The 23,100-nt window shown below is 41.1% G+C and overlaps 2 long non-coding RNA genes across 2 annotated transcripts in view; both read right to left on the bottom strand.

The window, feature by feature from the left end:
• The window catches only part of LOC109451261 (uncharacterized), a 520,178-nt gene that overhangs the window by 319,636 nt on the left and 177,442 nt on the right, over positions 1–23,100 (bottom strand). The window lies entirely within an intron of this gene.
• The window catches only part of LOC141572747 (uncharacterized), a 50,678-nt gene continuing 38,877 nt past the window's right edge, over positions 11,300–23,100 (bottom strand). Inside the window, exons 2-3 of the long non-coding RNA XR_012498204.1 lie at positions 13,160–13,249; positions 11,300–11,660 (exon numbers count right to left, since the gene is read on the bottom strand). This is a non-coding gene — a long non-coding RNA (uncharacterized LOC141572747). The remainder of the gene's footprint in view (positions 11,661–13,159; positions 13,250–23,100) is intronic.

Raw genomic sequence — 23,100 nt, 5'->3', positions numbered from 1 at the left:
ATTTGTCCTTCTTCCATTCCCTGAATATTGGGAGACAGCTGTATAATAATGTGTAAGGTGCATTGTAAGCCACATTATTGTGTTGATGGGGATTGTTGATACAGGAGATCAAGAAAATCCTGGAAATCTAGACCATGGCTCTGATATCTTTATTGAAAAAAAAAAAAAAGGACCAAGGGCTTGTCCAAGGGAGCAGCCAGTAGATGGCGCTGTGGAGCCTGGGTGAGCGCCTGGGTAACTATGTGGAGGACCGGGGTGGGGTAAGCGCCCACTCTCAGCCTCCCACTTGGTCCTCGGTGAGCCGCTAACTACTCCAGCTCCATCCATACCGTGAGGTCTTACGCCCCACAGATGCAGCCAAGAATTTGACGTTTTTTGGCTGCAGATGGAAGGGTGGGGTAGCTATGCTTAGCCAGGAACATGGTGGTAGAGAGGGATGAGAGTTGTAGAAGACTCTGCTTTAGGAGCTGACTGAGTATGTTCTCATATGCAGCTGGGAGTCCTCATAAAATGTATCGTAATATGCCAGATAAGGATTTAGAAACCCAAAGGGCTAGAGTTCCCTTCATGTAACCATCATTTAATGCAGCACTATGCTGAGTACTGAAGACTCTAGAGTGGGCAGAAACCCAACAAGGTCATAGAGTCTGGACACATGTCTTTACTGGTCAAAGCTGCCACATATAATAAAACTTACTCAGAGTGGATTTCAGCACAGCATCAGATTCTTTCAGGAGTGTTTTGTCATGAGCTCATCTCTGCTCAGCTCCCGAGAACTGTCTACCCCTTTGACCTCTATGTTCCAGAAATACTGAACTTATAACTGTCCTCCAAACCTTCCGCCCACTCTCTCATCTACACGCACGTCTCTGCACTTACTTTTCTTTCTCACTAGAATTATCTTCCCACTATCTCTTTCCTAGTTGATTCTTTTGAATCCTTTCTTAGATACTCAGGAATCTTTCTCTTTTTCTCCACTCCCATCCCACATTGAGGGGGCGCTCTCATAGCACCCAGTACCTCATCAGAGCTTTAAATTGCCCTTTGCTGTCTCCTCCACCAGGCTCTAAGCTCCATGAGGGCAAAGTCCTCCCAATTCCTGTTATTTTATATCCAAACACCAGCATAGGATCTGCCCACAGCGTCTGAAGGTAAACTGTATTTCAATTTAATTGGTTTCCTTTGTAATGCTGTGTATTTTTTAACGCTTTAAAAAAAAAAAATTCTGAGAAAGGATCCATGGGTTTCATCTGGCTGCTGAAGGAACTCAATGGCATAAAAATTTTAAGAACATCTGAGAGATACTCAATAAATATATGATGAATAACTACGGGACAAATGAATGAATTCATTCATTAAATGCAAGAAGAGTTCCCCACCATTCAGCAAAGAAAGGAGGCATGACTCCAGGTCCAACAGACATGAGACCCTGTTCCTCATGAACATTATTTCATTCCACAAGGTGGAGGCATGAAGGTGCAGAAAAGGTTTAAAGTTTCTTGGATATCCAATACCTTTGTGGCCTGTGGGAAGCTCCTTACTGTTCTGAAGTACCACTCTACCACCAATCCCTCCCCTTTCTTCCACGCTAATGAAGCCTGCCTCCCATAATAGTGCTAAACAAGTCCAATACCTCTTTGTGGCTGGCTAGTCATGGACCAGGTGGCTCAGTTCTGGCCAATAAGATGTACGAGGAAGTCTTCTAGGAGCTTCTGGGAAATATATCCTTCTCTGACAAACAGAGAGTGATCTTGGAAAGAATCTTCCTTACTACCGCGCCTTTGAGCACAGCTTTGCAAAGGTGTAAAGTCTACAAGTATGGTGGTATCTTATGTTGAAGATGCGCTCAGTCTGAGTATGAAAAGATAACATGCTGAGGGTGGCAGATAGAAATAGAGGAAGAACCTAGGCTTCTTCTAAGTCAGGGACAGTATCTCAGAGATCACCGTATCTTTCTTCCAAGTATCCAAGCAGGGAATCAATAAATGTTTATTTGATAATACTTTATACAAATCTTAGGACTATTTGTAAGATAGTTGAGAGTATATTACATAGTCCCTTCAGAGAAAGCACGTATGAAAATATACTTATGATTCCAAGCAGCATGCATTGTAACAGCTGCGTGAAGGACAAAGTCAAGGTCAGGTGAGTCTGAGATGGCAAAAGAAGATCTACAGTGGAGCTGAACCTCAAAATGGTCCTGAAAATTAGAAGACTCAGACAAGAAGAAGAATAGAAGGGCATGCCAGACAGAACACATTGTGTGAGCAACGACAGAGGCAGAGGGACTGTTTCTGGAGAGTGAAGGATCAATGAGGAGAAATTGGGGGATAAAATGGGAGAGGTAGTTTGATGTTAGAAAATAGAGGGTCTTTATTGCCAAGCTCATGAGTCTGGACTTAAATATTATAGGAAATAGGGAGCCACTGAAAGTTGTAGGAGAGAATTACAAGTATGGATCTTGCAGCAAATTGCTGCATTCCTTCTTGTGAAATCTAAGTCACTCACTGATAACAACGCCAAGACTCTATTATCAGCTCGGAGATTATTAGATAGTGGAATTATCTGGACCAAAGTTTCCATCTTCCTGGTAAATAGGTTTTGCGTGAGAGAGACTCCAAATTCTTCCTATCTATGAACTAATCACATCCTTCTAACAATCACACTTGATTTGAAGACAAATATTTCCATTACATTCCCACAGACAGAAATTAAAATAATAATCACTCTTACCCTTCATTTTTGACCCCACGGGGAGAGGTCTATAATAATCTTACACCTCGTTTTACAGTACATCATCTCATCATTCCCACAAGACCCTTCTTTTTATTTCATTATTTTCTCCTCCTCACCTAAAAATCCTCATTTCCATTTCTCTCACCCTCACAAAAGCATCAATGTTTTTGATATGTGCATATATCCTTGCATATCTTTCATTGTTTTGTATTTAACAAATCTGAATTTGTTTTTAACATTTGGACAATGGCATTATGCTTTAAATCTCATTCTCTCTTACTTTGTCACTTATAATTTTGTTTCTGAAATTAATCCATATTGCACATACATAGACATTTAAAATATTGCCTCCATTTGCTGCATAGTAGTCCATAGAATGCGACCAGCTAGCTGACTTAGCCAATGTCCCAGTGAAGGACACCAATATTAATTCCAGTTCCCAATTACCGCAAACAATGCTAAACAGACATCTTTGGACACAATCCCTTTGTGAACATTCCTCTGGGATATGTTCCAAAGTGGGCTTACAAAGGTAGGGTGACTACACAATTTATTGTCTTTTTTAACAGGAACGTTTTGGGAAATGAAAAAGGGCACTATTAGTAATTATGCCAGAACCTCAGTTTTCCCTGCCCGCTTGGGTAAGTAGGGGCCTCTTGCCACCTTCACCTTTCTCAGTTTCACTAAAATTGTCAGACTGCTTTCTGAAATGCTCATACTCATTTGCTCTTCCTTCAACAATCAAGAAGAGTTCCCATCATCCCGTAGCCTTTGAACACCTGGCCAGCTTTCTATTTTGACATTCTGCTGGTCTGAAGGGGCCTGTGTTGTTCCGATTGTTCTGATCACCAGTGAACTTGAACACCCATCTGACACTAGCTCCTCATTGGAGCTTCCTCCCCTGTGAATTGCCTCTTCACGCTCTTTGTGCATTTTTTAAATGTGGTTTCGTGTCTTTTTCTGGTCAACTTTCAGTTCTTTGTATATTCTAGGTATTAATCCAGCGTCACTTTTTTTTTTCCCCAGAGTCAGTTTTAAGCATTGCATATATTTTTTCCAGTCTGTCATCTGTCCATTAACATTGTTGATGAAGCTTATAATTTAAGGTTGTCAAGGTCACCATTTTCTCTTTGAAAATAAAAAGGCATTATTATCTTCTTCTCCAGACGCCAGTGGACTCGCCAGCTTTTTTGCATATTCTCCACAAAACACTGGTAAGATCTACAGTGACTTCAGTCAAGCCACTGCCATCCCTCATGACAGTGGTTCTTAATCTTCAGCGTGCACCCAAACCATGTGGGGTGGGGTCCAGAGTGAGCATCTTTAACAAGCTGCTCAGGGAGGCTGAGGTCAAGTCCAAGGGCCACATTTAAAAAAACATGGCTATAAAAAAATAGGATATAAGACTTAGGGCCTGCAGAATGGGATAATGGAGCTGAAAGGGACCTCGGAGATCACCTAGTTCAAAACCGCTCACTTTATAGCTGCAACATTCCAAATCACAAGGGAATGAGCACCTTGACCCAGGCACCAAAGGCACTGGCCACTGCCTGATTCCAGGCTGGGGGTCTTGTTAGCAGGATGTGAAAGTCTCAGTGGTTCCTCACTGACACGCCCCAATCGGGCCTCACTCTTCCATTTCACACACTGTATGGTGAGTCCTGTTTTTGCTTCACAGTTGGCTTCTTACCCAAGGCTTGGGGTAGTAAGAGGCTGAAACGCTTTCATTTTAGGCTGGCATTGTTATCAGCACATGTTTATTTCTTGCATTTTCCAAAACAAGCAAGACAGGTGACCCCACCTTGCCGTGGATAACATCTCTGAAAACTGCCCACCAGCCCCCTGAGTTCAGTGCAAACAAAACTCGGCTCCAAAGCTTCCGCTGTTTCATATTCACACGATGCAAAACACATGGGACAAATTTATGTCACTGCAATTTGCCTGGCAGCCTGCATTTAAATCACCAAGGTTTGCAGCTCTACGTTTTAGGGTGTCATTTGCAGCCCTGTGCCAAGAGCTCTGAAGGAACAAGCTCACAAGAAGGATCGTTAGCCAGCGGACGTGACGGCTCTCCTAGCAGAACTAATTAGTATGCTGCACCGTATCTGCATATCTCTCAAATAGACATTGTTTGTGTCTTTCCCCAGTGACAGGGGAGATTGTTCAGTAGGACACCTTACCTTTTAATATGCAGGGTTTGTTAGAAGAACAGCTCAATTCATATTTCCCCTGGTCTGATGGTAAGTGAACAGCAGTGGCAATATTAATCTGTAGTAACCTGTCAGTGAACTCTACAGCTAATATGATGTAGTTATGATTTTACCATCAATCAGGCCTGAACAGGCTCTGGGCAATCCTTACAGCACAGCCTCAAAAAATCTAATTGTGCAAAAGCTTCATTGGTTTCCAACATTTCTTTTTTATCTGTCACAGGCTTTAGGCCCAGTACACAACCTTTTATTATTGGCCTTATTGCATTAGCTTGTCGGACAAAAAGAAAAGGCTAAAGCAGAGGGTCCCCCTGCATTCCATCATTTGTTTGCATGCAGGATTTTATTTGACAGTCCCGTATTGTTTCAGATGTAGATAAAAATTATTAGGACATATGGCATCATATGAACTTTTGAACCGCCAATTGGCAGTGTGTCCTAAAGGACTAGAGGCATTTAAAAATTCTGTTCTACCTACGGAGACAGAGATGCTACATGGATGAGCAAATAAGGTCTCCCTGGGGAATTGCATTTTAGAGTCAACATACTCTTGCATGTTCTCCTTGACCAATTTTTATGCAGGGGAGGAATAAAATCATTGGGAGATGGAACATTAGCAACTGAGATGATTTTTAGCCAAAATTAAGGTTGAATATTTGTGATATGATAATAAAAAGCACTTCACTTGCTCCAAGAACCTGCATACACACTGTGCAGTAGCAGGCCTACATGGCCTTCGTTCCATGCACGACATTTCTCCAGGTGTCTGGGATGCAGTCAGACTCGGTTCCAAGGAAAGCAAGTACAGAAAACAAAAATGCACATCAAAGGACCTCCTTGAGTCTTCAGGGTTGGAAGGAACTATATGACTTAAAACATATAAAAGCATTTAGGAAGATGAACTATTAACTTCATCTATTTAGGCATTTTAATCTTTTGCATCTTAAATGCAATCGGGCTTTTGGACTGGGAAATTGCTAATCAGCATATTGGTAAATGTTTCTATTTTAAAATGTGCACATTTAGAAATAAGAGAGGGCCATAAAGTACATATTTATGTTTGTGATTTAATGTACCACAAACTTTGTGTTTTATTTCATTTAGCTTCACAAAGAGACCACACTATTTTTTTGGCAAGCATTATATAACTTTTACAACATTGTTATGACTCAAGAAACACATACGGCAATAAATTAGAGATGTATACAATGCCTAAGTTTTTCAAATCTGAAATGCCTTTCAATAAAAAAAAAATTTAAGGATTATATCCATTTCTTACACTGTTCTCACTCATTTAAAGATTCAATTGAAAATTCCTATTCATTAATCAGGAAAAATCTGCATAGAATTACAGTGATTGTCTTTGGAAACACTTCACTCTTGCTTCAAAGGAAACAGATTGTGACACATGAACAGCACAGCTGAGTGTTAACCCTTCTCAAACCAGTGTGCACAACTGTCCACAACCTAATAAAAACATCTACACAAAATAAGGAAATGGCTGTAGCATCCTGCAATAAGCGTGCAGGAACATGCCTTGGAACTACGGAGGCGGCTGCTGGAGCAGAAAGACAAACGCAGGATGTGACAATTGTCGCGGCAGTGATTTTGAAAGTTCTCTGGCTACCTCTCCATCACTTGTGAGATTTTCTTGGGGAAAAAAAAAAGAAAAGAAGGTTGTCTCAAGGGAATTTTTTCAAATATTCAAACCTACATGGTCCTGATGAAGGCCACTTGGAAACATCTCAGCTTTGCAGGGTTTCTTAGAAATGTACAGCTCCTAATGACAGCATTCCTGACAATATGGTTGGTACACCACGAGGACAGTTCTTTGTCAGTACAGAAAAATGTTTGCATTTGTCAGAGCAAGATTTGTTTCGAAGTATCATAGCTAAAAAGCAGGGAAGACTACTAGATCCTATTGTGCTGTTATTAATAAGCAAAATAGGACATAGGACGTTCATAGGAGCAGCTTCAAAATCTGAAAAGAAGGAAAGATTCCCAAACTGGATCATTATCCCCAAATAGGAAATTTAGATTGTCCTACCCAGACATTGCTGAATACACACACCATTTTTTAAGTTAAAAAGGCATCTACAGAGACATAGGTACTATGCATACAATGTTCACATCAAATAATCGGAACAGTGAGAGTTCTCTCCAAAAACAAAAAAGTGCCAAGCAAATGAGAACTGTTATTTTACCTACATTCTGCTTGGGTAAGCTGGCAAAAAGATAACTGAGTTCATCTTATTAATGTCTCAAAAACTGTAAATTGAGAAAATGTCTTTCAAAAGAATTTGCCGAAAACAGGCAAAATGTTTATAGAAGAGAATTGGAGGTGGAGGAGGTGGGGGCAAAGGAACGGTAGAATTCCTTAAAAGAAAACTATCTGATTAGAGGGCTGGCTAAAGATACAGAGTTATGGTAGAGGAAGGGAGAAAAGCTTACAAAACCACACATTAATTAACTGTACATTTGAAACATAGATAATAAATATTACTATGCAAATTGTTCATGTTTTCAAACATTACATGTAAACATAAAATACAGCTTTCCGTGCTATCATCAAGGGTTTCTCTAGTAAAATGTCAATTAAAATGCATCTTAGGTGCATATAATTTTGGCGGTTTTTGTCCTCCTTGAGAATATTTTCTAGATCCCAGAAACTTTAATACAGTTTCATATAATTCACGTTTTTTAAAAAATCATACCCTTGTTTGGAAGGTATAAAGAGCAATAATTACTCTAGTAATATTGCTGAACTGAGCACGGAAAGAACTGAGAAGTCATGTAAAAGTCATAATGGCAAAATGTGTGCAGTTCAGCAGCCAAGGTCAGGGAAACACAATTATAAGCTCAGTTGGTTAGAATACAATAAAGCTGAGGGAAAAAATACAAATATTAATTTCAAAATTATTAGAAAAATGTCAAGTACTGTATGAATCATTGAGGCAGGGTCAGGCAGGTGTCTTTGGTATTTTGCAACAGAAAAATGAGAGGAATTGAACTAAAGTCTTCAAGTACAATCACGTTTACTGGCATTTCTTTGTGGATAACTTCATGGTATCAATACAAAAAGCTTAGTTCAGGTCTGGAGGTCAAATGAAATATATGCTGTGGGTCAACTGAAGTATTATATTTAGTTGAACCATATGAAACTGCTGTTTTGTAGGTCAAAATTGGTTGGATTTTAGGAATTTCATGAGGTACATGTGTCGTAATATATGTTGTAATGTAGGTATCTTAGGATAGTTTTCAAGTTAAATGGGCATGTCTGTATTCCATCTCAGTTCTACCGATTTCCTGGCTGGGAACCCGCAGGCCAGTTAGTGAATTCCATGCTTTTCTCTGGCCTAGTTAACAGCCACCAGGGTGGATAGTTTTGGAGTGTTGTGTGGATTAGATGAGTAATCCACATCAAGTGCCTCACACAGGGCTAATGAACGGGTGGTTCCCTAAACATTTATTGCAAAGTCAATAGTTTAGAACTCAGAAAGGAGGGACCCTTTTCCGGGTTTTACTGAACCTTCTGAGATGCTCCACGGTGTTAAGTGTTATGGGCTTCTGCTCACCTTTTACAAAAGCCACACTTAACACCAGCCAGCTGTCTGTACAGGTGAGGGCATCCCACCAGAACAGCTGCTTTGAATCAATGTCAGCTTCATCTTTGAAAGATATCCCCAATCTTGTTTCCATACTTCACTCTTCCAGGGACAGTAGAATTTAAAATAACCAGGAAAACACAGAGAATAATTCTTTGAAATTTAATAGCTGTTAAATTGTGGAGCTTATGTCAAGCCCCTCACACTTCATAAGCAATGTGAGAACTCCTGAAAGCTGATGGTATTGCCGTTGGCCTTACATATTTGGGTTAACTTCTTTCAGGATGAGGAAATTAAATCCCTTATCATACCCCATCCAGCCTGAGAAGTAGGTGCTTAGCAAACTCCGGAGGGCACCAGTGGGTGGTTTCTTCTCAGTGGGTTCCTGGTCTCAAACACCCACTCTGCTTTTCTCAAACAAGCCTGCAGTATGACTTCACTGCCTATAAGCTTTCTGGTTGAAGAACATAAAGCCCTGAGAGTATGTCTCACGATGAGTCTGAGGCTATACTGTGTGATTTTCATGATTATTATGGGAGTTATCACTGTCACTTAGAGATGAGGAAACAAGTACAACCTTACCAAAGACGTACTACTAAGTAGAAGGGAATTCCAGAATCTGACTTCTCAGCTAATATACCCTGGTGCTTCCGAAAATCAAGACCAGTTTAAGAATGTGCATGTTATAGTAAGATTTTTATTTTCCTTTGAGTAGAATTTCCACACCAAATAATCAGTTTAAGATAGACTATCTTTCCTCATCACATCCCCCAGCACATTCCCATCATCCTTCAAAATGGGTAAAAATTACCCAGCCTTCTGTAAGTGACTAAAAGTGGGGTCTTTTGTCTCCTATATGATTCTCACTATTTTACCATTAAAGGGAACTCTTTCAATGAACTGATGCATTGTTTTCAATCTTAGCTCTTTCTTTCTAGTCTTTGCCACTGGCTATCTTTCAACTTCGGCAACAGTTCTTCTACCACAGGATTTTCTGGTGTTAAAAATATCAGACTCTGCCCACTTGTACCTTCAGAATCTGTGCAAGCCCAGGCTCCCTGGCACAAATCAATAATCTGCATTAGAGAAATGCAGGAATGAGCCAATAGAATTAGCAGAGTAATTTACTGTGCCTCAGCTACAGCTGGCAGGGACTGCAGAGGGAAGCGAGCAGATGTTTGTTTGCTAATGGTGGCTTCCTGGAGCAGTCAGAGCCCAACGCCCCATACCTCTGTTAGCCAGTCTGTCCAGCTTAATAAAAAAGGATAAGGGAGAATTGGGTTTCCTCAGTTTGTAATGCCAGTTGAGTTCTCCTTTTGCTGTTCATTGTAATGTTCTGTGTTTTTCATGGTTACAATATGGAATAACATTGTATGAAGTTTTAGATTTGCTGTAGTGGGAAAAGGAAAGGAGTTTGATGTGGACAAGTCAGAAATTGTTACTGGGGTCATAATTTCCTATAATTATGGGAATTTCCTATAATTAAAGTGTTCAGGAAATCATGGCCCATGATATTCCACTACAAGCTTGGTAGACAGAAAATAAAATGGCAGCAAGAGGCCCTTGGAAGAACATGTGGGTTTTCCTTTGTTTCCTTTGCAATGCAGTAATTTACAGAAGTTTTATTTTCTCTCTCTAAAAAACAATGAATAAACTTGTAACAATAAAACATAGAGTCAAGGAAAACCCTGTTTCCTCTGGATTAATCTTTATCCTTGCCCACACGCACAACCTCTGGGAGGAAAACCAAGACATCAAGGGTAGCAATGCCCCCTCTCACCGCTGAGGAGATGGTACCCTATGAACCCACAGTAAGGCTTGGTATCCACTTTAGTTTTTGCTTTTTTTTCCTCTTTTGGATTTCATCTATTACATTGGGATTTTTATTGATCAAAAAGTATTCATCCAAGACACATTTTCTGAAACTAACTATGGCAAGGTTCTGAGTCAGGTTCATGGGGGAAATGATCTCACAAATGAGACCACAATAAATGTACTGATAATAACAATACAGAGAGATTGGCACAAACCTTGGGGGATGAGGTCAGGGGAGGGTATTTAAAAGATGAAACAACATTATAACAAGAGTGTTCCTTCAGCTTGAGATCTTGGTGTGACTTAGCAGCCAGAGGTGTGCAGGAGGGGCTCTCAAGGTGGAGAAGACAGCAGGGCAGAGGCACGGGTTTGGTGAAGAATGAAATTCTTGTGTTCAGAGGACAGAGAGGAGTTGCTTGGGCTGGACATGGAATGTTGGTGGGGAAGGGGTCAAAGATAAGCCCGAAAAAGAAAAGAGTCTATAAAGCTTGGAACAGTGTTATGCCAAACTCAGCCATATGGATTTTAGGTGGTAGACCACTGGGCACCTCTGAGGGGCTCTCAGCATGATCTGCCCAGTCGGTTTCTATAATTCAAGAACATTGGACATCAATGTGTAGGTTGAATTTGCAGGAAGTTAGGGGACTAAGGAAGTAAGGCAGGAACTAAGGTAGTAACATGAGAATGAAATGGAAGCTAAAGTGAAGATTAAATGTTAAGGGGCTAGAAAGTGCAGAACATCCCAAATGACTGGATGATATGGTGGGAGGGTGGTGGTTTAAGAGGACAAAAGGGCCAATGGCAACTGAAGTTTCAAACCATGGGAATTGGGTGCCTTATTTTATTTTATTTTATTTTATTTTATTTTATTTTATTTTATTTTATTTTATTTTATTTAAGGAGCTGATTTGGAGACTCTGGTGAGCACCTCAGCAAGTCAAATGCTTCTCATGAGCCATTTCATCTTCTGCTCACAATTTTTATTAGTGGTTATACTATTCTCACTTTATTTCTGAGGAAACTGGGACTCAGATAATAATTAATTTGCCCAAAGTCCACAGATAGTATGTGGAACAATGAGGAGTTGAAACAGCTTTGTCGGGCTCCAAAGTCTGTACGCTATTCCAGAGGTTTTCCATCTGTGCTCTGAAGAATTGTAGAGGTTCTCGGAAGCTCCTTGGGATCTCCTGGAGGGTCCTGAAGGAGTTTGGGCCCCTGGGCTCCCATCTTGATTTCAAATGGCTTAAGTTTTCCTTTGATGAAAGAGTTCTCCTACTAGCAAAACCAGTGTGTTCTATTCCGTTTTAAAAGAAAAGAAAGGGTTGGTTTTGGACACGTTGAATTTGAGGAGCAAATGGGACAGGTAGAGGTGTCCAAATGCTCAATATGAAGAACTGCTCTTAGGAATAAACGCACAGGTTCAGAAGCGGTATGTAGAAGAGATCAGTGAAAGGGGCTGCCTACTTCCGTGCCAGAATTACCTTTCTAGTATAAGAAATCACATTACCGTATTCCTGCTGCTAGTAAGCACGTTCAACCATCATGTGCTGGAACGGCTGAAAGTTCCCAGTTGCCCTGTGATGCTGTATACCACTCTTTTGAGCGCCTACACACCTCTGCTCCCATCAGTTGGCTGTCCAACTTATCAAGAACACTTGGGTTTATTCCCAAATCAGTTTTTGCCAGTTGCATTTGTTTTTTGTCATTTGCAATTGTATTGAATAATATGTAAACTAATGCAATATGAATACAGAAGGAAATAAGGATTTTCCTTGAAAAATGAGTTGAATTATTTGGAAAGAATAGGCAAGTTATTTTGCTTTGGTTGGAATGAGACTGTTATAAAATATTGGGGGAACCATAAAAATCTAGACAGATTCTGGGCTCAGATCACTTTTCAAGTGTCTTTAAATTCTTACAACACTAAAAAACTAAAACCAAAAATTGTAGATGATGCGTTATGAATACAACTTATACAAAAAAGTCATCTTGGCCTCCAAGCATCAGAGTTTGGCCCTACATGAAAAGAGTGGGAGATTAATATATATTTGTAAGTTTTAAACGAAAATAAAATGTTACGTGGGTTTGGATGTATCACTTTTTATGACGCCTCACTTTAAACGACTTTTTTTTATTAACTTACAGCTACTAGATCTGACCAAGTCAGATAAGAATCCATCACGTATTTCTAGTCCCTGTACAGAAAGGGGATTATGACCACTTGAGCACAGGTCAATCACTTGACTCTTTGGATTTGTAGGTCAAACCCAATAGGAAATTTGGCAAGGAACAAAAAGCCGTTGAATTAGGTTGAAGCTTCCTAGAACACATAAATATAAAAGGGAACACCGGTGAGAGTTTAGATTTCAAATGACTTAACTATGATTTCCATTTAGAAAATCACGTGGAAAAAAATTTCTTACTTTAAGTATATGAAAGTTCGCTGATTACTACGAGTCACAATTCTGCCAGTCTCCATGGTGACATAAAATAGGGTTCATGGCTGGGCTAGCTGGGAATGGACTATTGTGAAGGCATTTTTAACTGTGTGTGCAAGGTCGGATTTTACTTTGCTGCCCTGGAGAAATACGAGGAGCTGGAACAAGTAGAAGAGAGGCCACGCTGCTCCCCAGCAGCTGCTGTAGCGTGACCCGGAAGCCCTGAGCCTTCGGCACCAGCCATGAGGCCTGTGTCTCTAATTGGCACTGCAGTCAGTTGAGAGTCCTCCCTTTGTGTGCCCTAGACTGCCAGAGCGGGAGTGGGGTGGTGGGGGAAGAATATGTATGTGATCACCTGCTTCCCTTCTCTTGTTGCCATGGGTTACGGAGCCCAGAGCTGGAGAGTGGGGCCAAGCACTCGGGGTGGAAAGAACTGCGTCAGCTTCTGGAAAGAGAGAGAGAGAGAGAGAGAAATTAGAAATAGGGAGCAGGAAAACAATAGGCAAAAGCACAACAATCAACATCCCAAGGTGGCCCGACTGTGAGCAAGGAACAGGCAGCCGAAATCAGAGCGACTCTTCCTAAATCTAGTTCCCACCCGACACACTGGCCTAAACAATGAGGAGCAGAAAAGAACACATACAAATCTCGGCAGCGACCCTGTGCCTCTGCCCACAGGGCCTTCAGTGCATGTCTAGGATCCACCTTGGAGAAAAACAAACAGAGTCTGTTAAGAGTCAAGTCCACAGCTGTCAGGGAGCCGCAGGAAGCATAGCATTACGGAGTACCAGACACCAACAGGAAGCAGGCTGTGACCTTGGGGAGGCCACCATTTAATTAGGCATCTTAAGTCTGTAAGTCAGGTTTGTTGTGCACTCTGCACCCAGTTACTCATTCTTCTTCTTATTTGATGGTCCATAAGGGGAAAGAATATGTTTCCCCTGCTTTCCTGAGGCCTCTGACTATTTTGTATGAAACGTCATAGACTTTAGGAATCCAGAGGGCTTTTCAGCAAATCTTATCCCTTAATTTGTAGGTGAAAGAACAGGCTTGGAGAGGTTAAGTACCTTGACTAAGGGAATCCAGTTTGTCTGAGGCTTTTTAAGTGTTTTGTTTTGGTTTTATTTGTTCATTTGCTTTTTGCAGAAGGAGAAAAAGGAGGAAAAAGATTAAAACGATGCAGCAAATGTCAACGTGTATCCATCTCAGAGTGAAGGACCTGGAGGTGGGAATCCGGTATCTCTTCAGACTGAACTATCAAGAAATGAGATTACTAAGCCCCCCACTTTGCTGAGAGGGCAACACCCTGCCTCTGGATGTCAGGACAAGGGCTGCTTCTCACCCCTGTTGCTTGGTTCAAGTCTCATGGATGGCAGGCTATTTGGAGGAATGTTAGCAGGGACATGGATGGAGGGGTGTGATCTACAAGCCTTTCTAATTCAGACCAACACACAGCTCTGAACTTCCGGGAGCAATTTCTTCCTGCTGTGACCCCTGTCTACGATGAGTCCTCAGGTGGTTGCAGTGCCTGTTGACTTTGGCCATCCTCTCCTTCTTGGGTTCCTGGTGAGACTGAGTTCTTCTCTGGGTACCAGCTGCTACTGGCAGGAAACAGATTCTATGAGAAGTTGTGGCTAATCTGTGTGCTTAAAGATAACTCGTTTTTTATGCCATGTTACTGACTGGCTGTTTGCCCTCTCTCTTTCCCTCTATATCTTCCACTTGCTAAATAACGTGAGGTGGATGTTCTCCTTTTGGCTTCCTTTTTTTTTTTTTTTTTCCACCTCAAGAATTTAGGCTCTCACATTAAAACATATGGGGAGTGGTTTCACTTGCATGGTTTTGGTAGCTACTGTGAAAATGTAGTATCTACCTGAAGCCAGTAGAGATAAGAATTATGGTGGCTTGCCTTCAATACTCTCCCAGAGAGGGCTAATGTCAGAGAGAGAGGAGCATGACCCTTCACAGAAGTACGGTGAGGTTGTCCAGCTCTTCTCTCTCCCCCAAGCTCCCATGGGGGTTGGGGGGGCAGGACATAGGAGGGGAGCTTAGCCCAGGTTTCTTAAGGGGCAAATAAACTATTCCACAGTCTCTGTGAACCTGTACCAGGAAGTACACGAGAGCTCTGGATAGTGGGAACACATAGGGAGCTGTAGGCTGTACCTTGGAATGCAGACGGTCCCTGAAACCCCAGGAAACAGGTGTCCAGGTTCATATCGCCCCGAAGTACCACAACTATTCCAAGTGCTTTAGAAGGGAGCTGAACTGCTCTCTGCTAAAGAAATTAATCCAGAGCCTAAATCCTGCTTTTTGTTAATGGCTAGATATCCTTGAGATGGATTCCTCAGCAATATCCTTTGATCTTGGCTAGCCCTCTGGGGGCTGCATATTTCTCTCAGTAATCAAAGTCCATAGATCTTTTTCCTTCCTTCAGGGGTCCATCTATACTCCATGAGTTTTTAAAAACCATTATATCATGTCCTTCTCTATTTCACTTCACTCTCTTCATTTTCCCAAATCTCTTTTATTTACCTTTCACTTTGAGTCCCACACAGAAATGACAACTTCTTGGAGTTCCAGGACAACACACGAGCAAGTACTATTTACAGAGCACCTACTGTGTGGCCACAGAGGGCCAGGGCCTATAATATAACTGCAAACAGCAGATATGCTCCCTGTACTCATCACACTCATCTTGAGAGTTAGAAAGTCCAAGGAAGTGAAGTGTCAGCTGGGAAGGAGGAGAGTTGGGGAAGGGCAAATGGAAAAGCAGAGAGAGCACAGAATGTGTGAGAAATTGACAGGAGTTGAGTAAGCGGGAGCATAGAGAGCAAGGAGGAATGTGGTGAGAGATGATGTGGGAGAAAGCTGGTGCAGTCCAGGTCAAACCTTTAAACCTTCTAAACAATACCAAGGAATTAGACTTTACCCTTTGGACAATGAGAGCCACTGAATATTATTAGCAGAGGGTGGTGTCATCAGATTTGAATCATAGAAAGATGGTTGCAAGATTGGGGAAGAATTGGAATGCTCACAGGGAGAGCATCTAGGAAGAAATTGGGTGAGGGTAGTTATGACCTTGACAAGGGTAGTGGCAGTGAGGATGGGAAAACATGAACAGATTAGAGACTTATTTAAAAGTAGAACTGAGCTTTGCTAGCTGTGGGGGCTCGTGTATGAGAACAGTGTGGACTGCTCTGAGAGATCTCATTAATGATGAAACAGGAATATGACAGTGATATCAGATGTCAACCACTGTGCCTGCCTAGTTACAGCCCCTGCTGAAGGGACAGATCTAGGGGAGTGTGTGTTCAACAGTGTAACCCTACTCCACCTGGTCCCAGTTGATTAGAGTAGGGCTGAACACCTGACCCAGAGGTAAGACAGCCATTGGCTGGCTAGCAACTTATGGCCGGGCCCATAACTATCATCTGGACAAGTTAAATTTGCTCTCCTGGGAATATGAGCTATGAAAATGCCAAGAGAATGAGTCAGTAATAAAGGCTGAAGTTTTAAAAGGATGGATTAAAGAGAGGGTGGAACAAGAGGGGCCACATCCAAGCTGAAGTTATAAGAAAGGGGAAGTTATGAGCAAGCAATAGAAGCCAGTCTGCCGAGAGGGTAGAATGGAGCAGGTGACAAAAATAAGCAGATAAACCAATACAGGGCATCCCTGTGGCTGCTGAGAGCAACAAAGAGCATAAGTGGTTTCTAGAACTATCTCTGGCCCTGAGCATTTTCTATTTCCAGTGCTGTTCCACAAGCATCCTTGCAATAAATCACTCCTACAACTTGAGAGTCTCTGTTCATTGCCACAAAAGAGCATTGCCAAATATTTTCGCCTAATATTTTCCCCAGTGTCACATGTTTGCCTCTGACCATCTTGCTGCTTGTCTAGAGTCTGGTCCAGAGATGCTTGTTTGCCCAGGATCCCTCAAGAGGAATTTTTTCATCCCTGATGATTTTCCAACGATGGCCTTTGGCCACACTCAGTAGGTATATCAAAATCAGAAAGAAAAGTAAAGCCTCATTCCAGAGATTCTGCTTTGTGGCAGAATTTTAAACCCATGACGTGTTTCAGTGGGTTGAAAATGTCTTTGAACGTGTGCTCCCATCTCCAGAGCGATGATTAATTACTGGCGATTGCTACTGGTTATGCTTGCAGCTCTCGGCAAGAAAATGAGTAAAAAGTATTTGAGCTTTACATTCTCTCTTTGACAAAGAGCCTCTTTAAAAAAAAAAGAAAAAGGACAGGAAAAAAAAGAAAAAACAAAGCTGGATGTAATTTATAACAAGCTCCTGTATTTTCTGGGCAGCTCTTGGCCCAACCCATGTCGGTCCTGAGATGAACTACGACGGAGGCAGGTGAGGCGTCCTGCTTCTCTTCACACACGAAGTTATGCTCATCATGCTCCATGCACATTTCTGAATTAGTTCCAGCTACTTAGTGTCACTGTGGGAGAATTTAGACTGCCATTGTTTGAGTATTCAACATACTCTTCGATGATGGATTCCCAGAAAAGGCAAAATCCATTATTTTCACACAGTAGGAAAATAAACCTTCTCCCCCGCCTCAGACACGAAGATCGAGAAAGCTTTTCGTGTTAGACAGTTGAAAATTTCACATTCAAGTGGCTTTGTCAACTCTTCTAATCAGTGTCCTTTAGAAAAACAAATTTAAAATTCAGCTTCTTCATTCAGTAGGGGTGAGGTGTGACTAAGGATATTAGGTCTCAGCGGTTAGTGGTCTGTTAGCCAGCACTGGCTTGTGAAAAACGGCAGCTAATTGACAGCGGTGTCTTAAGGTAGCATCATAGAGGGGGGGAAGGAAAAGGACTCCACAGTGGAAAACACAGGTAGGGAATTTGCGATAAAAAGGTATTTCTCTCTAGCAAGACAAAAAATACTTCCCCAGTGGATCAAAAGTGTTCCTATAGCATAGTCACAATAGGTTTCAAGTCAATATAGCAGGTTGTTGGTGTTCTCTGAGCTCCCTTTCAACAGATGCCCACATGTTGGAGCGGATATGAGCTGCGTCCGTGCCCACCTGTGGACCCGGGGAACAGCGGTGAGGAGACCTCGGTTTTATAGCAAGGACTCTGCACCACCTCAGTGACCAAGGAGACTTCAGGTAGGTGGTGAGTGTTACTGGACTGTGGGAAAAAACTATATAAGGGTGTTTCCTGAAGTGTGTTTCTACTAAGAACGGATTCGGTGTAACATGAAAAGGAGCCAAGGTCAAATTAATTAGGAAAATTATGGATTAAGTAAAGCTAAACAGGTCTATTTGTTGTAGGACTTCTTGGACCTTTTAATAGGCTAAAGAACCTGAAGGTTGTAGTTGCCATCTTCTCAGTTTCTTTTTAGTGGAGGACCATGGCAGCCTTTCCTGGAGCAGCTCACCTCACAGGGGGAATACACTGTGGAATATGCTTTGGGAGAGATTCTGGTGCTTCAGTTCTGAATTCTTACCCCAGACTCTTCCTTGCCCCTGCTGGGTCCTGTTTTTAGCCTCATTCTTTGGCAGTGACATTTCCCTCCAGTGTCCCAGGGACAATATTGACTCATCTCACCCTGACTTGGTTCTCCTAGATTATACTCCCAGGTACACTCTTCCTAGCTGCCTTGAATAAACATCTCTCTGGTTCTCCCTCAAACAGGACCTCAGGGCCATGGTTCACTGGGTAAGACCCTGCTCTGCCCACCTTGATCCCTTCAGCAGGTAAACTTGCACTGATTATCCACTGGCCCCTCTGAAGACCCGGGCTTGGTCCCTGCCTGCCCCCACCTCCCTTCAGGGCTCCTGATGGAGACACACCCTGCATGGCCTCCACCCTCTACAGGGCTCTGCACTGCCTGGAGTGGATTGCAAACTCCAGGAGGCTTTCAGGAAAAGAAGCAGAGCTAAAGTTGCTCCTCACCCTCTGTACATTCCCTTCTGAAAATCAGTCACCTTCTCCCTCTAATTCCCTTCCTGTCTTGCATAAACAGAGCTGGCTTGGGCAAAACACTGAAGGAGGTGATGCTGTTCTTCCACCCACCAGTCTGTTTCTTCTGTCCCCTCCTCCAGCACCCCTCTTCTGAGTCTCTTCCTTCCCACTCTCATCTAGCCATCAGCTAACCTTTCTTCCCAGGACAACCTGCTCTTATTTTACATCAGTCATTTACACATAAGTATAATTTTTAAGCCAGTTTATACATCTCTGGGGACATTTAATATATATATATATATATATATATATATATATATATATATATATATATATATATGGTAATTAGGGAATGGAATAAGTGGCCTCAGGAAAGAGGCTAGGAAGATATATTTCCTGCATGTTAACAACCACAAGATTCCCTTTGCAGGACGCTAGTCCTGGCTATGACATCAAGCAGGGTAGCAAATTTAGGGACTAAATAATTCTGTGCCACTGGCCAGGTTCCCAGGTGGGGAGAGTAGATAAGCAGATCTCATATTTCAAAACAGTTATACCTGGAGCTAACAATTCAGCACTGTGATTACGGCTCTTGCCAGCTGAACTTTCGTGTCATTTTTTACAATTTTATGTCTTGTACTGCAAAGTGGCATTATTATTTGCCTCTGCAACATGGGAAAAAAAGACAAGAAAATAACCCAGAGCTATAATAAATATTTGCCCTCTTAACATCGACGGGTCATTATCACTCAGAAACACCTACTGAAATTGAGGAGAGACCACTGATAGGAACGAAGAAGGCACTCTGGGCCCTCTGCCTGAACTTAGCAAGCCAGCGAACTGGCTAGCTAAGAAAAAGCTAATTGCTGAGTTAGTGAATGAATATTCAATTTCCCCCCAATGTTGCAGAAAACCTTTGCTAAGTTATAAGCCTTTCTGGGTTCCTTGGTCTGGCCCATCTACCAGAGTTGCCCACAAGAGAAACTCATTTGAGCAGCCTTCCTTGGCTCTCACTTCAGCAAGGTATGAGAAAGAAGATTTAGGTTTAATGTCATCTAGTTTCTGAGTCCAGTTCTAGGGACTTTCTCAGTATGGTATTTTCTTGGTACGGAAATGAAGTTGCATGTTAGGGGACTGGAAGCCATCAGCCATCTTTGCCTGCCAGTCTCTCACACACAACTCCTCGTCACAGACTTCTTCCTGGGCCACTCTACATTGGTTTGTACCCTTCACTAACACACACAAACCCTTTCTCCTCTGGTGCTGATTTATCTCCTCTGTCACCTTCTAATGAATTAAATAGTCTGCTTTTTTACTTTGTCTATTTCTGTCTCCCCCATTCATCCCTCGTAATGTAAGGCTATGAAAGCAGAGATGTCTTACATATTTTGTTTCCTGCTATTTCCCCAGTTCCTAGAACAGTGTCTAGTACATATTATATGCTCAACAAAAATATGTTCACTGACTAAATGATTAAATCAATTAAAATTATTAAACCTCTGGAAATGAACAGTGCCCTCCCTTAAATTATGGAGTCTATTGTTCTACCTTTACACACTTAAATTTCATGCATGATTTTGTAAATGTGTTTTGTCCAAAGGTAGAATACTAGCAGTACTAACATTTAAAAGTAAATGCTAAGGTTGGGTGGATAGAAATAATTATTTCAAAGTCATTAAAGGTTATTTTTATTTTTCATATATAGTAAATCACATGTCTGACTTATTTTTTCCCAAATTTATACAGTATTGCAGTAGTACCTTACTTGTCCTAGACTACAAAGCATTTCCCTGTATTTTCAACTTTATCTAGTAAGCTTCCTGAAAGATAACTAACAAATTTTCAGTAAGTAGACAGCTAACTGCTGAGGAGAAATGTGACTCACACAGGTCAAGGGACTTGCCAAAGAGCACGCAGCTGGAAAGAGACATATTTAAATCAGGAATTCAACATTTTGATTTCCTCACTAGTGAGATTTCTGCTCACTATAAGTGTTATATCAGAATGTGCCATGCGTTTGCACATTATTTCCTAACAAATAAATTTCATTAAATTTTCAAGATTGAAAGTGACTTCCAGAGGAAAGTCTACAAAGACCCTAAAAGGCATATTTACAAGAGTCTAGAGCATCCATTTTGAGATAGAAATCTATTTTAAGTCATATGGAGCATTTCTAATTAATCACCTTCCCAATAATTAGATGCCTGTATCATCAACAAATCCTTTTAACATTTACTTTATAACGATAACACTAAAAATGACCTTCGCCATGGTCCATTTGGGCCTCTTTAACAAAAGTACAACAAACTGAGTGTATTAAACAACAAACATTTACTTCCCCCAGTTCTGGAGGCTGAGAAGTCCAAGATCAAGGTGATGTTTGGTGAGCGCCCACTTCCTGGGTTACAGATGGCTATCTCCTCAGTGTGTGGTCACAGGGTGAAAGGAGTGAGGGAGCTCTCTGGGGTCTCTTTCATAAGGGCACTAACTCCATTCATGAGGGTTCCGTCTCAAAAGCTCCACCTCCAAATACTATCACATTGGGTATTAGGCTTTCAACATCTTAATTTGTGGGGGACACAAACATTCAGTCCATAACAGTCATTATCTCCAAACTTCCTTGTCTTTACTTGAAAAATCTAAGACCCTGGCAGTTCACACATCACAAGTGAGTCAGTGGCAAAGCCAACACTAGGGTGAATCTCGGACTCCCAGTCCAGTGTTTCCTCAAACAGCCTGCTTGGACAGATGTAAAAAATCATTAAATTACCTTTCAGCTTTCCTCACTCTAGAGTAGCTAATTCAAATCATGTTGGTATTTCATGATGTCATTTTCCCCAACAAGTTGTGGTTCTAGAGATACGCAAGTATTTGAAGACGTAAAATGTCAAAAAACAAAACTAGTAAGGAGGAATTGAAAGGACTAAACCCTTCCATTCAGTCACTGCTGACTCTGAAAAGCCAATCAGGAGAAGCCAGCTTGATCCTCGGGGCTCTAGAATGCTGAGACTGGCCTTGGCAATAGGAGGGTCTCAAGAAAAGGCCCCACCTGGGGAACTGAGCGCTGGCACTGAGCAACGCACTTTGTCAGCGTCTGTAATCCCTTCACCAGTGCCCAATATTTATTGAATTTAAAACTGGGCTTGAAGCAAACTCTATATCTGGTGTATTAGAGGACAAGACATCAAGTGAATTGTCATTTTTCTTTGTTTAATTTTACCCTTGCTGTCCTTTTAAATAAATGCAATTGTAAAAAAAAAAAAGTAAACAATATGTATGTCATAAAGTTATTGCAAAAAATAAGTGAAATAACTCATGTAAAGCAATTAACAAGGACAAAGTGTTCAATAAATGCATGTGATGATGATGATGATATACATATGCCTTCCTCTTGACATAGACAAGGTATCTGGGTTCAATCATTTATTTTAATATTATAAAGAAGTAGCATGAGGTATTTTTGTGGTGATGGAACAGTTCTGTATCTTGATTGTGGTTCATGCATCTACACATGTGATAAAATTATATCTGTATATTACTGAGTGCAAGTAAAACAAATAAAAATCTAAATAAATTCTATGGATTGTACCAGTGTCAATTCCCTGGTTTTGACATTGCATTCTAGTTGTGTAAGATGTCACCATTGGGGATACTGGATGAAGGTACAGGGGACCTCTCTGTATTATTTTTGCAACTTCCTATGAATCTATAATTATGTAAAAATAAAAAGTTTTTAAAACAGGCTTCATGGATTTCATACTGCAAATCCAAATATGGATTTCATATTTTTGTAACCTCTTAAAGAATTCATTAACATTGTGAATGTTTTTCAATTTTTCATTGTGAATGGTTTCCTCATTTATTGAAAAAAATCATTAAGAGATTACTATCATTAAAACGGAAACCATTTTTGCCAGTTAATGTGGTTTTAAGAGTTTGAGACAGATTTATGCAAATGGCTGATTTATAATATCACTAATTTAAAATATTTTACCTTTAGATACATATTTTGGATGTTGACATTTAAAATACTGCTAAGTGGTTGCCAACTTTTAAAATTATAATGAAATCAAAATGGCCGTTACCTAAGTAAAGAAAATTGAGCACAAGTCTATAGTACTATAAAGAAAACAGGTTAAAAACTCCAATATAGTCTTAAGAAAAAATTATGCATCTGTCCGTCCCCAAATATTATATTTTAGGTCTTCATTATGAAGAATCTATCCTTCTGTGCATTCACAGGAAGACAGAAAGCTTAGTCGTTATTTGCTGCTAAAGGAAATTTTATTTTCTGTAAAAGGCTGCTCAACTCAGAATGAAGGGACTAATTTATATTTGGCCACTAGGTGTCACTGTTGGTGGTAGC

Source organism: Rhinolophus sinicus, linkage group LG01 (assembly GCF_036562045.2).
Source record: "Rhinolophus sinicus isolate RSC01 linkage group LG01, ASM3656204v1, whole genome shotgun sequence".
Lineage (NCBI taxonomy): Eukaryota > Metazoa > Chordata > Mammalia > Chiroptera > Rhinolophidae > Rhinolophus > Rhinolophus sinicus.
This window is presented reverse-complemented; position numbering and strand designations above follow the sequence as displayed.